We start from the raw sequence: 13,484 nt of genomic DNA on the forward strand, positions 1-13,484 counted from the left end.
ATTTTTTTGTGTGTGTATATTTACAACCACCAGAAAGTGAAATGCCACATCTATTCCTCCTTAAAATAGCAGAATTATCCAAGAATTACACTAGAATTTATATCATAAGTGACAGAGATCAAATTGCTTTCTAAAAAAGTCAATTCAGGGAAACAGAGAAGAATAGAACCTATTCTAAGCAAGTATTCTTTCTCCAATAATTGCACCAAGAAGTTAAACATTTTCCATTATAGAATATGCACTACCTCTTCCCTGAGCAGCAGCAGTGGAAGTGGCTCGGGGCCCTTTCACTTCCCCCAAACATTTATCACTTTTCCTCTATTCATTGATATGGGCAAATGATGTTTTCACAATCTTATATAAATTGCTATGCAAACGTAGCTTCTAATCTAATTCCTTAGGATCCACTTGTGACTAGAGTGCCATCTCTAAATCTCTTCTAGGTGAAAATTACGGAGTTGTCATTATTCTTAAGAAAGCATACTGGGTCTCAGTAAGAAAGAGTACTAGGTCTCATCCAGTTTGACTATTGGAATACATATTCTGACACTGAGCCAAAGTTTATTTCACTCTTCATTCTGCCCCTAGTCCTAGTTTTCTACCCATATCAGGACTGCTGGGAACAAATAAACTGACTTTCTGCCCCCCCAAATCTTGACACATCTAAAGTTCAACTCTCATGTGTGTTTCAAAGAATTTTAAGTGTCCCTGAGAAGTCTGCAAGAAATGGCAAGTTTGGGCAGAGGTTACTTATTTATTGCCTAATTGGTTTAAGGTTGGGCCACACTTCTTGTAACGATTCCCCACAAAAATGAAGCTCCCAATGGGGCTGGGAACAATTAAGTTAATAATATAAACTTCTGAGAGAATCATCCATCGCAGCAAGAAAATCGAAAATGCAATGCTCTAGGGGCCAGATTTATGTTAAAAACACAGATCATGAAGCTGTAAACAACTCTACAAACATAAGGAGAGTAAGGTTAATCTCCTTGGAGGACTATTAAGGTAGTTGTTTGAAGGTAATATATGACTATGACAAAACCCCTCAGAAATCTCCTGGAAAAAACGATCATCAGTTCAGGACTACAGTGAAGCTATAAATATTTCATAACATCATGCTGAGTCCAAAAAAATTTCTTGGATTTCCAGTACCCAGCCTCCCTTCTTATGTAACTTCCTCCACATGAATGTTCAGACATTTTGTAAATGGCTGATACATTCAAAACAGGCAGCAAAAGGAACTGAAAACCAGGACTCTACCAACACACACAGATAAGAAAAAGATGGTTTAAACTTCAATTTTTACCTGTGTGAACCTGCCTGTATTGATACTAGCGAGCACCAAAAAGAAAAGCAATTTAGGCAAAAAGAAAGTGAAAGAAAACCAAAAATCCAAAAACTTTACCTTGAAACAATCACTGACTTGCCTTTCACCTCCTGTGAAGGAGCCTAAAGTCAGGAATCTCTTCCAGGTCTGAGAGCTCATTTGTTTTCATTAAATTTGCAATTTTTGAAAAGGACCATCTTGCTTGGTACAAAGGCCCAGGGAGTGTGGAAGTCCCCAGATGACATTTAATGATCCTCTCCTATTTGTAGACAAAAAAAAAAAAAAAAAAAAGAATTAAACTTGTACTTCAGGCAAGTGCCTCTCTAAATTGCAAATCATTCCCACACTAAGGACAGCTTAGGCATAAAAAAGAAAGAATGCTTTAGAGTAGATATAAATTAAATTATGTTTCAGAATATTTCATCTTTCTCAAACATTTACTGAGCACCTACCATGAATTAAGTGCTATGGTAGCACTAAATATATAAAGTCACAATTCATACCATTAAAGGGCTCACAGCATAGAAGAGGCAGATGTAAATTAGTTCTTATAATACACCAAGAGAGTTTTTAGAGACTGATGAAACATAAAGTGTTATGAGAACACAGAAGACATGATGCTTGGAGGACGGCATCACAGAAGAAGTGATGTTGTTGCAGAATCTTGACAAATGGTTACAAGTTGGCCAGGAGAAGAGAAGACATTCCATGTAAAAAGAAGAGATTTGTAAAGGGCACAGCAGTCTGAAATAAAATAATGTGCTCAGGAAATATAACATGTGGTTTTGTCTGACGGGATATATAAGATACACAAGCGGAAGGAGGCATAAGATACAAGCAAGAAGAGAGAAGGCATAGGAGAAGATTGAGGCTTTCTCCAGAAACAGACCCATAAACACAGAGAACAAATGGATGATTGCCAGAAGGGCCGGGGTGGGGGTGGGGGATTGGCACAATGAGCGAAGAGGAGTGGAAGGGGCATCCTTCCAGCTAAGGAATAAATAAGTCATGGGGATGAAAGGTACAGCATAGGGAATATAGTCAATGGTATTGTAATAGCGTTGTATGGTGACAAATGGTAGCTACACTTGTGGAGAGCATAGCATAACATATAAACTTGCTACATCACTATGTTGTACACTGAAACTAATGCAACATTGTGCATCAACTATACCTCAATTGAAAAGAAAAGAAAAGAAAAAAACAGTTGAAGAAAACAGAAAAAAAAAAGATTGAGGCTTTCTCTATTCTTTCTCTTCTCCTTCTGAGTCTTCAGTGAGAATTGCCCTAAACAGTCTATTCACTGAAATGTAGATTTTTTTCTAGAATGTACCTCCAAACTCTTCCAGCCCCTGCCCATTGCCCAGTTCCAAAGTTGTTTCCTCATTTTAGGTATTTGTTATAGCAGCAACCTCACTTTCAGTACCAATTTTCCATTTTAGTTTGTTCAGGCCACTATAACAAAATACCACACTGGATAGCTTATAAATAACAAATTTATTTCTCACAGTTCTGGAGGCTGGAAGTCTGAGATCAGGGCAGCAGCACAGTTGGATGAAAGTCCTCTTCTGGGTCACAGACACACAGACATCTCCTTACATGGTGAAAAGGGGCAAGGGAGCTCTCTTGGGTCTCATAATTTTATAAGGGCATTAGTCTCATTCATGAGGACTCTGTTCACATGACCTAATCACCCTCCAAAGGCTACACCTATTAATACCATCACATTGGACATTAGGATTACAACATATAAATTTTGGGGGGGACACAAACATTCAGATCACAGCACACTGTTTGCAGTGTGAACAACTGGAGGGTGGCAGTAGTAAAAATGGGGAGACCTGTTGGGAAACTATTTGAACAGTAAAGACAAGCATTCATAAGAATTTGACCTAGAGTGATAGCGGGAGTGGGAGAGTGGAAAGATTAGTGTACACTCACCAACACTTTGTATGGTCAGCCTTTTAATTTCAGCCATTTGTTAGGTGTGTAATGGTGTAACATTGTGGTTTTAATCTGTGTTTTCCAAATTACCACGTTGAGCATCTTTTCATGTGCTTATTGGCCATTTTTGACTCTTATTTGTTGATATGTTTGTTCAAATTTTTTAACCTATTTTTATTGGGTTATTAGTTTTCTTATTGTTGAGTTTTGAAAATTCTCTCTATATACTGGATATATGTCTTTGATTAGATATGTGATTTTCCAGTATTTTCTCCCAGGCTTTGGCTTAACATTTTCTTAACCATTTAAGAGAAGATTTTTCTTCTTCTTCACATTTAAGAGAAGATTTTTAAAATTTTATTGAAGTCCAATTTATCAATTTATTTTTTGTGAATTTGGTGTTTTGGTATCATATCTAAGAAATTATTGTCTAACCTAGGCTCACAAAGATTTTTTTCCATGCTTTGGTCTAGAAGTTTCATAGTTTAAAATTTACATTTAGGTCTATGTTTCATATTGAATTAAATTTTGTATATGGTGTGAGGTATAGATTTATTTATTTATTTATTTTTAACTTTTTTGCACTTGGATATCCAATTGTTCCAGTGCCACTTATTGGAAAAAACATTCCATCACAGCAGTATTGCCTTTGTGTATTTGTTAAAAATTAGTTGTCTGTATATGTATGGGTTTATTTCTGGACTCTGTTTTCTTCCATTGAGCTGTCTATTATTATGCCAATGCCATGCTGTATTGCTTAATATAGTTTTATAAAAAACCATAATATCAGGCAGTACACCTTACAACTTTGTTCTTGTTCAAAGTTGTTTTGGCTGCTCCAAATCCTTTATATTGCCACATAAATCTTATAGTCGGCTTGTCAATAGCTACAAAATTTTTACTGGGAATTGAATGAGTTTGCATTGAGTCTATAGAGGAAGTGAGGAAGAATCAACATCTTAACAATATTGAGTCTTCTAATCCATGAATATGGAATATGTATCTACTTATATAGCTTTTTAAAAATTTCTTTCATCAGTGCCTTGTAGATTTCTATGTACAGATCATGAATGTATTTTGATAGATTCATATCTAAATACTTCACATTTTAGTGCTATTGCAAATGGTATTTTTTATTTCAAATTTTAATTTCCAGTTTTTCTTTGCTGGTATATAAGAATGCAATTGACTTTTGTATATTATCCTTACATCACTTTGTATCCCACAACATTGTTGAACTCACTTAGTTCTAGGGTTTTTGTGTATATTTAGATTCCTTGGGATTTTCTGTGGAGACATTCAAGTCATCTGTGAATAGAGATAGTTTTATTTTTTCCTCTCCAATATGTATGCATTTTATTACTTTTTCTTGCCTTATTGCACTGGCTAGGTCTTTTATTTTTAAGTAAAAAAATATTTTATTAAGGGTTCTGGGATCAATTTTCAATGATACATTGATAGGGTTTCTAGAAATTACTTACTGAGTGATGAGACTGATTATTCAAAGGGACTCCAACATTTCTTGGAGGAGGTTCCATTGCGTTGATGGAATGAGGGTAAAACCATTGATGTTCGTCACTGAGGCAGGAGTCAATAGTAAAGTCCATCCCCTGAATTGAAGAGAAAAACTGGCAATTTTTTCAGAAGGTAGTGTGGCATGCAAGTAATATTGTACTTGTAAATATATCAACTGATATTGCAGAACATCTATTATTTCATTTGATGCTTGGAATAACTCACAGATTTTGGTATTATTAACTTCTTTTTACATATGGGAAAACTAAAATTCAGACAATAGAAGATTCTACCTAAACTTACAAGTACTTATGAGTTTTCATTCAATGCTCTAAGAATCACTGATCTATTTAGAAATCCTGATTTATGAGTTGGGGAAGCCCTGGCCTCTTCTGTAAGTGCTAGGACCAGTCTATATTACGTGGTAGTTTTATATATTGTCCTACTGGTTTGCAAGAGTTAGAATAGAAGTTTCTGACAAACTGTTCTTTTGCTTTTATGTAATCAATTGCACATCAGGGAGTTGTACTTTTTCTGACATCTTGACCCTTTAGACACGACACGGTGAGTACCTGATTCTTTGATAGCTGAGCAGATAAATGATTTCCACTAAGTTATTCCCCTGCCCCAACACTCTGTGGTTCTGACTGCAAAGAAAGTTCAAGGACACAGAAGTGCTTCTGATGCATGAAGCTTTCAAACAGAGTCTAGGGACCCCAGGGTTGGACTTGATCTTGCTAACAGGTATAGAAAATGCCTCAGTTAGTGTGTTTCCATTTCCATTCAGGAAACCTCCAGATGCACTCTGGGTTAGTTTGTGTATGATTTATGTCTTTGTTTCAGTGATCTTGGCTTCAAATAGTAGTCCAAGTATGTCTCTTTTTGGAAAAAGCCTTCACAGATCCTACTATTTTGTGTTCTGACTTCCTTTTGCACCTTTAGGACAGCATTTCTCACTGCTTTATAAAGGAGTTGTAGTAGAGATATTTTGGTTTTACAGCTTCTCCCTCCCTTCCCCACCAGGCTGTGTGTTTCTTGAGGACAGGGTCCCTGTCTTATTGATCACTGTATCACATATGTTGAGGGAAGGGGTTCGGAACCAGTGTGGGCACTGAATAAATATTTGCTTAATGGAATTGAAGAGTAGTTTTTTGGTTCTAGATATATGCAGCAACAAAATATCCTTTCAAGTTAGTTTCATTATTAGACTTGTTTTCTGCATAGTGAAGCAGAGGATAGTATGAGACTTGGGTGGCAGATACCTCTAGGCAATGTTTCTAGTGACCCTATTAGGAGGAGAAAAGTTGGAATTGTCATTTTTTTCCAGTTAAGTTGTCTCTTGTTGGGGCATACTCCTTACAACTCATTGGACCATATAGTCAATGTGCTCCATATGCTCACAATGTGAAAGACAAGATAGGCCTTCTAAAAGCTTGTATTCTAGATGGATTATAAGAAAATAACCCAATAAACAAACAAAAACATAATTACAGGTTGTTTTGATATGAAAGAATGAACAGGGTGGTGTGTTAGAGTGTGGTGGGGAAGAGGGGTGGAAAGACTTCTCAGGAAAGACCTCTCTGAATACATGACATTTGTCCTGAGATTTAAATGATCAGAAAAAGGCCAGTCACATGAAAAGCTGAGAAAAGAACACTCCAGGTAGAGGAATCAGCAAGCACAAAGATTCCTGAGGTAAGAAAGAACTTTGCTGCTTTGAGGAACAAAAAGGAGGCCAGCGTAGTTAAAATGAGAAGAGAGGGATAAGGCAAGATTGGAAAACTAGCAGGGGCACATCCTCTGAGACCATGTAACCCATGAGAAAGACTGGGAACTGTACTCTGAATGTGATGGGAAACCACTGAGGGGATTTAAGCAGGAGAATGATATGATCTGATTTATGTTTGGGAATTAACTGGTGATTAGACTCAGGTGTGAGGGGCAAGAGTGAAAGCAAGCTGGTGAGGGATAATAGTGATTTGGATTATCATGACAGCACTAAGGATGGAGAGAAGTGCATGGGTTCAGGGATATATTTTGAAGGTAAATTAACAAAACTTGTTGGATTGGATATAAATGATTAGAGAATGGAAAGAATCAAGGATGGTCTCTTGATTCTTGGTTTGAGCCAAGGATGGATGGTAGTGCCATTTACTAGAACACAAAGACTGAGGAATGAGTAAGCATTAATTTTGGAGTGAAAAATCAGGATCTTGGGTTATATTGAGTTTAAATTGTAATAGAGAACTGTGTGGAGATATTAAGAATAAAGCAATCTGAAGTTCATAGAAAAGGTCAAAGCTGAAGCTATAAATTTGGTATATGGATGATAATTAAAGCCATATGCTTGGGTGAGATTTGTTTTAGAGATAAAGTAGTTTTAGAGGAGAGTACTCCTCAATACTGGGGCTCTTCAACAATGAAAGGCCAAGAAAAGGAAGATGATACTGAGGTTTGGCCAGTTGGGTGTGAAGAAAATCAGAAGAGTGTAATGTCTTGAGTGTTGAGAGATGAGAGGGTTTAAAGAAGGAGTGTTTAAGACAGAAACAAAGAAGGGTCCACTGGATTTGGAAGCATGGGGATCATTGGTTACCTTAAGAAGAAGATTAGGAATTCAAGTCAGTTACTTCTAATTTCTCAAAGAAGAATAAGGTGAAGCTATCTGCTGAGAGTGTGTGAGTGAGGCTATAGTAGGTTTGAGGAAAGAAGGAAAGGTACAAAATGGATATGGTGAAAGCAAATTTGCTAGGGAAATGTAGGATTGCTGGGCACTGTAGATTGCCCATGTGAGGCTTATGACAATGGATTTAAAGAGAATTTTCCCAAGCAATTTTCAGCTGTTGACAATGGATTTAAAGAGAATTTTCCCAAGCAATATTCAGCTGTTAAGTTTTACATGTGAGGAAGTGGTATTTTTGGGTTCAACCGAGGTTGAGATTTTACTCCTTGCTTAGAGGGATAGAAGGGCTAGGGTCTAAGAAAGAGAGTGATAATGGAATCCAATTTGGATAAAGAAAGGAGGATGTAAAAATGGTGATGGGACTTGAAAATGCAATGGGGTCAATGGATTGGAGACTGTAAGTTGGTTGAAAAATTGTTGGAGTGGGGGTACAGGAGGAAGATGAGAGGTTGAAATCAAAATTTCAGAAGTGGTGCAGTTATTTATAATGCTAAACTTGAGTATGTGTACATGAGAGTAAGTGACTTAGGTGAGGTGGAGGTAGAAAAGACCTGGAGAAAGTTAAGAAGCTGCGAATATACAGTATTGGACATTCCATGTATGTGGTTATTGACATCACTAAACATTATGACTGGCAGAGTTGGAAATGGTGTCAATGAACCATAGCCCAAGTCTTTAATGAATGAAAAAGAGGCACTGAGAGGTCGGTAGTTGGCAGCAACTAGGAAGGGTAGCAGGTGGTTTTGTCTGATGCCCTGGGCTTTAATGGAGCTTGGGATTTTGAAGAAAAGACATGATTTTGAAGTAGCAGTGAGGAATAAGTCTGCGCCTGGCTCTGGATTCTAGGATTATGAGAGAAAAATATTCACCTTTGACAGCTGCATGTTCTCATGGGACAGCCAGGTCTCAATAAAGGTAAGGGGATGGAGAGATGGTTCTAGGAAGGGGTTGAAGATATAAGAGAATAGATTAAATAGGAAACAAGTTCCCAAGAATTTAGAAAGGACAGGCAGGAGACTGAGTCAGATTAAGAAATACAGAAAGGAGTATAGGGAGGAAAGTTTAGGTGAGAGAGGTAAACAGGGATGTGAAGCATTATGAAACCAGTCATAATTTTTTATGGACAGGTGGGCAATATGTTCAAGTTCCAGATCCAAATATTATACTTAGTTCAATGGTTTGATAGTTGTCTGTATGCGATTTGATGGCCTTGTGGGTGAGTAGGCAGTCCTGCAGCTTATCATTTTGTACCTATCCAGAGCAGGAAGTCATATGATGGACACTCTCTTCCCCTAGTGAAATAATTGAATCTTTCCAAAAAAAATAGACTGGGAGAGGTTCTCTTTGTGCTTATGAGTATGGAGAAATGGTGGTACCTGATGTATTGCCACTGAGCTCTACACCACTTGGAATGTGTTTTCTACTGAGAATGTATGACCTCTCATAAGCCAAAGAGATATAAGGTAAACGTTCTGCTTTCAGGCATTGACTCCACTCCAGAAATACAGCCAAACTCTGCTCTGATAGAGTTATCTTTGGTGCTTCAGAAGTATACTGCAAGGACACATGAGTGTTGCTTTGGGATTACAAGGAAGTTGGGTTACATCTTACCCTCCATCACCTTATGGCTGGATGGCAATTATTATACCACCCTTCATGGTAGGATTCTCACTTTCCATTCTAGGGGGCCAACTACCCTCATTCTTCCCTCTACTTATTTTCCCATCCTACCTTTAGCCTCACATTCTTCCTCTAGAACTGGGAAAGGCTTTCGTTTTGGCCCACATTAGAGGTACTTTCTTTTAACTCTGCCAGGTTTCCTAGGGCAGGATTGGATCTGTCTCCACCAGCTCCTGGACAGTATTTGCTGACTGTGATCATTCCTTTACCTTGACAGCTCTATCCCTGGTTTCCATTCTGACGTATATTTAAGTACACTTCTTTTAAGTAGGCATGAATAAAAAAAAAGGTGCACAAATCATAAGCATGCAATTCCATAAATTTTCACAATGTAAATACACTTGTTTATGCATCAATCATATCAAGCACCCCTCAGGCCCTCTTTATGGTCCTTCCCTGTCACTATGCCCCTCCTACCAAAGTAACTACCATCCTGAATTTTATACTACTCTCAGCGTCTTTTTTGCTCCACTCCCAGCCTTCTCAGTAGACTTAAAGAAGGTTGGTTATGTCTACCCGATTTGCAGTCTCCTTAGAGAAGCAAGACTATATTGTAGACTTTCTGATTTTGGATATTTGAAGCACTTCATCCAGCAACTCAAAGTCAATATTCTTTCTTAATTTGAATGAATCCAATTATGAAACCTATAAAAATAAGATGAATTTCTCCCATAATGCTTGGGCAGCAAGAGAGACATTCTGGTGTTGGTGGGATATGTTTAGGCATGGTTACCAAAATGGTGTGTTACTACAAGAATTGTCCAACTATCTACAGTCTGGCTTAAAATGTTATATAAGCTAATTTCAAGGGTTTTCTAGTTTGACTAGGGTCTAGATAAGTTGCTTATGGGGACAAGGTATGCTTATACTTTTGTGCTTAATAGGTATAGATATTACATTTGGATTTAACATTCTCCACCATCTTGTACCTCATGCTCCAATCAGTTCCAAAATTACTTTTCTTCTCACATTCACACATGATACTATGTTTCCCTCTCATCTGCCCCTCACCCCTACCATTACATCTCTGATCTCATGTCCTATTGCTCTCCCTCTTTTTTATCCTGCTCACACCTCAAACATGCCAGGACAGCTCCCATCTTGGATCTTTGCACTTGCTGTTCCTTCTGCATGGAATTCTCCCCTATAGCTATACAAATAGCTCACCCCTACGTTTCTTTAAATTTTTAAATTAATTGTCACTTTCTCTGTGAAGACTTTTTTGGATGTTTCTATCTAATATGTTAATCCTCATTCCAGACATTTTATTTTCCCTTTCCATGCTTTATTTTTCTCTCCATGAGTGCATGAATATTTGTTCATCTGTTTTGTTCATCACTGTATGTGTAACACCTAGAACAGTGCTTGGCACATAGTAAATATCAATATCTGAAGATGGGATCACCCTATTGAAGCAACGTTATCTCTAACTGAGCCCAGGCTGACAACAAATACTAATATGATGATCTACTAGAACTGCCATCCAGTGCTGCTTCATGGCACCTAGTTTTGCATATAAATGAATGAGTAATTACCAGTCCATAGTAGAAAAAGTATGCTATACATAAATTCTTCAAACCTAGTTATTGGTGCTCACTGTAACACCAATAATCATTTATTCAGGTCCCTGTTGTTGAACATAGAGATTGTTTTCAATCTTTGATGCTATAAATAGTGCAGCAATAAGCATCTTTGTATTATAATCTTTGTTTGACTTCTGTTATATTAATTTTGGTATTCCTTGTATACCTAAGGCAGTTTTGTGCTGATGAAAGCCAGTACATAATTGTTGGTTACATAGAATTAAATCCAACTGCCTAGAAATGCTTGAGGTCCTGTAGTCAGTTACCACTTGCTGTTTTCCATTTTCTGCCAGTGGTAGATCAACCAGTCATCAAGACTTGGGGGATATTTCTTTCATTCATCACTAAATAAATTTTGAGCATATGTTATATGTCAAACACTGTTCTAGGCACTGTGGATAGGTGCACTCCTATGTGGAACATAAGGAATAGCAGGGAGGGAGGAAAAACTGAATGGGAAGAAATCAGAGAGGGAGACAAACCATGAGAGACTCTGGACTCTGGGAAACAAACTGAAGGTTACAGAAGGGAGGCAGGTGGGAGGATAGGGTAACCGGGTGATGGGTATTAAGGAGGGCATGTGTTGTGATGAGTACTGGGTGTTATATGCAAATAATGAATCATTGAACACTACATAAAAAATTAATGATGTACTACATGTTGGCTAACTGAACATAATTAAAAAAAAAAAGAAAAAATATGGCCTGGATCTCTATCCTCATGGAGCTTACAGTCAAGTAGGGACAAGAGTCCTTAAATAGACATGTATGATGTTCAATTTTGTATGTCAACTTGGCTAGGCTATAGTGCAGTCCAGTCAAACACCAGTATAGATGTTGCTATGGAAGTTTTTTTTAAGAAGATGTGATTAACATATAACTTAGTAGGGGTGCCCGGGTGGCTCAGTTGGTTAAGCATCTTACTCTTGATTTCAGCTCAGATTATGATCTCAGGGTTGTGAGATCGAGTCCCACGACAGGCTCTGTGCTGGGCATGAAGCCTGCTTAAGATTCTCTCTCTCCTTCTCCCTCTGCCCCTCCCCTGCCACTTGTGTGCGTTCTTTCTTTCTCTAAAAACAAACAAACAAACAAACAAAAAACCTATGTAACTTAGTATACCTTGAGTAAAGCAGATTGCTTTCCATGGTGTGGGTGGGCCTCATCAAATCAACTGAAGGCCTTGAGAAGACAAAGACTGATGGTTCCCCAAGGAGAAGGAATTAATCTCAAGATTGTGACAAAGATATCTTGTCTGTGTTTCCAACCTGCAGAATTCAGACTCAAGACTCCAATATCACCTCTTACTGAATTTCCAGCTTGCTGGACTGGAGAACTCTAGCACAACATGTATGTAATTATTTAGATATAGATTATGATAAGTGCTATGAATTGTATGTCTGTAAGTGGGACCTAATGTAAATCAGCAGTCAGAGGATTCCTCTTTAAAGAAGTACCTTTTTAAAAAATTGGCTAGATACATAGAAGTTTTGCAAACAAAGAAGACAGATTTGTGAAAGGAGAAGTAACTCAAAATGTGAACATTCTATGATGAAAGAGATTGGTTAATTTATGGTTGGAGTGTGTTGAATGAGCAGGTGAGTGGTGTAATATGAGGCTGGAGAGTCAAGCAGGGGTCAACTATGCAAAACTGTGTAAGTCATGATTGTGACATTTTCCTGAAGGAACGTTGTAGCAGTCTGGCCTTGGGAAAGTCACTTAATCTTCCTGAGCCTCTTTTTCCTGATTTGTAACATGGGGGTAGATAAGAAGTCAATCACATAATGTATGAAAAAGACCTAGCCTAGTGCTTGGCACAGAATAAATGCTCAAGCCATGGATACTGTCATTCTCTTCCCAGTTAAATCCTACCCAGTCTTTAAGATGCAATTCAATACCTGTGTTCTCCATGTGGACTTTTTGGACAAATCCGGTATGCCCTGATCTTTTTCTTCTTTGAGGTTGAATTGTGCCAAGAGTCTTTTTGAGGTTCCCCCTTTATTGTTTCAAATCTGTTACCTCCTCCAGCTTATTTCTAAGTGGTTCAAGGATAGAACTTATGTCTACCAATTTTCTGTAGGCTCTGTTTCACCACAGTAATTTGTTTAAATGGCTGGTAACTTGTGCTTTTGATTGCTTTTCTCATGGTGAGTTCCCTTTACTATATCACTTAGCCTTTTTGGCCACAGGCACACTTTTGCAATAGGGTCACCTGGGGTTAGAGGCACAGTTAGAAACCTGGAAGGTGAGTAAAACCCAATTGGCTTACATGGGAGACAGAAGCCAGGACCTTCACCTTGAGGACAAGGAAACATATGAATGACCCTTCAGGATATGGCACAAGCATTTTGGATTGTCATACTTTTATAGCTTATACCACAAGACATCATTCAGGCTCGCTTTCTACCTTTTGTTCCTTTTGTTTGTTTTACTTTCCCCAGAAGATCTGATAAAGCTATGCCTATGTTTGCATCTCATTTCTCTGTGCTGTCTTTTATGGAGTTGTTTTGTATGAGTATCAAGGAGGAAGAGTAGAGGCCAATGATTCAGATTTATTGTTATAAACATTTAATTTGTTAAGTCATGAGCAAACTTTAGAGAAGTTCAGCTTCCTGTCTTTCAGTAAAGGAAGAGAAAGAATTACCCTTTCAGCCTACTTGTCATTTGCTCATTCCCAGGCTATTTCTGAATGCCAAGGCCAACCTGTGGGAAATCCCAAAGTTTTACTGGCTCTCATTCTCAGCAGGGCTGGGAGATAT

General features: G+C 37.9%; 1 long non-coding RNA gene across 1 annotated transcript in view; it reads right to left on the reverse strand.

The window, feature by feature from the left end:
- Positions 1 to 4,833: 4,833 nt before the first annotated feature.
- Positions 4,834 to 13,484, reverse strand: part of LOC118011786 — a 43,837-nt gene continuing 35,186 nt past the window's right edge. The window contains exon 3 of the long non-coding RNA XR_004679540.1: positions 4,834 to 4,881. This is a non-coding gene — a long non-coding RNA (uncharacterized LOC118011786). The remainder of the gene's footprint in view (positions 4,882 to 13,484) is intronic.

This window comes from Mirounga leonina, unplaced genomic scaffold (assembly GCF_011800145.1).
Source record: "Mirounga leonina isolate KUSES-001 unplaced genomic scaffold, KU_Mleo_1.0 Mir_101664, whole genome shotgun sequence".
Taxonomy (NCBI): Eukaryota; Metazoa; Chordata; class Mammalia; order Carnivora; family Phocidae; genus Mirounga; species Mirounga leonina.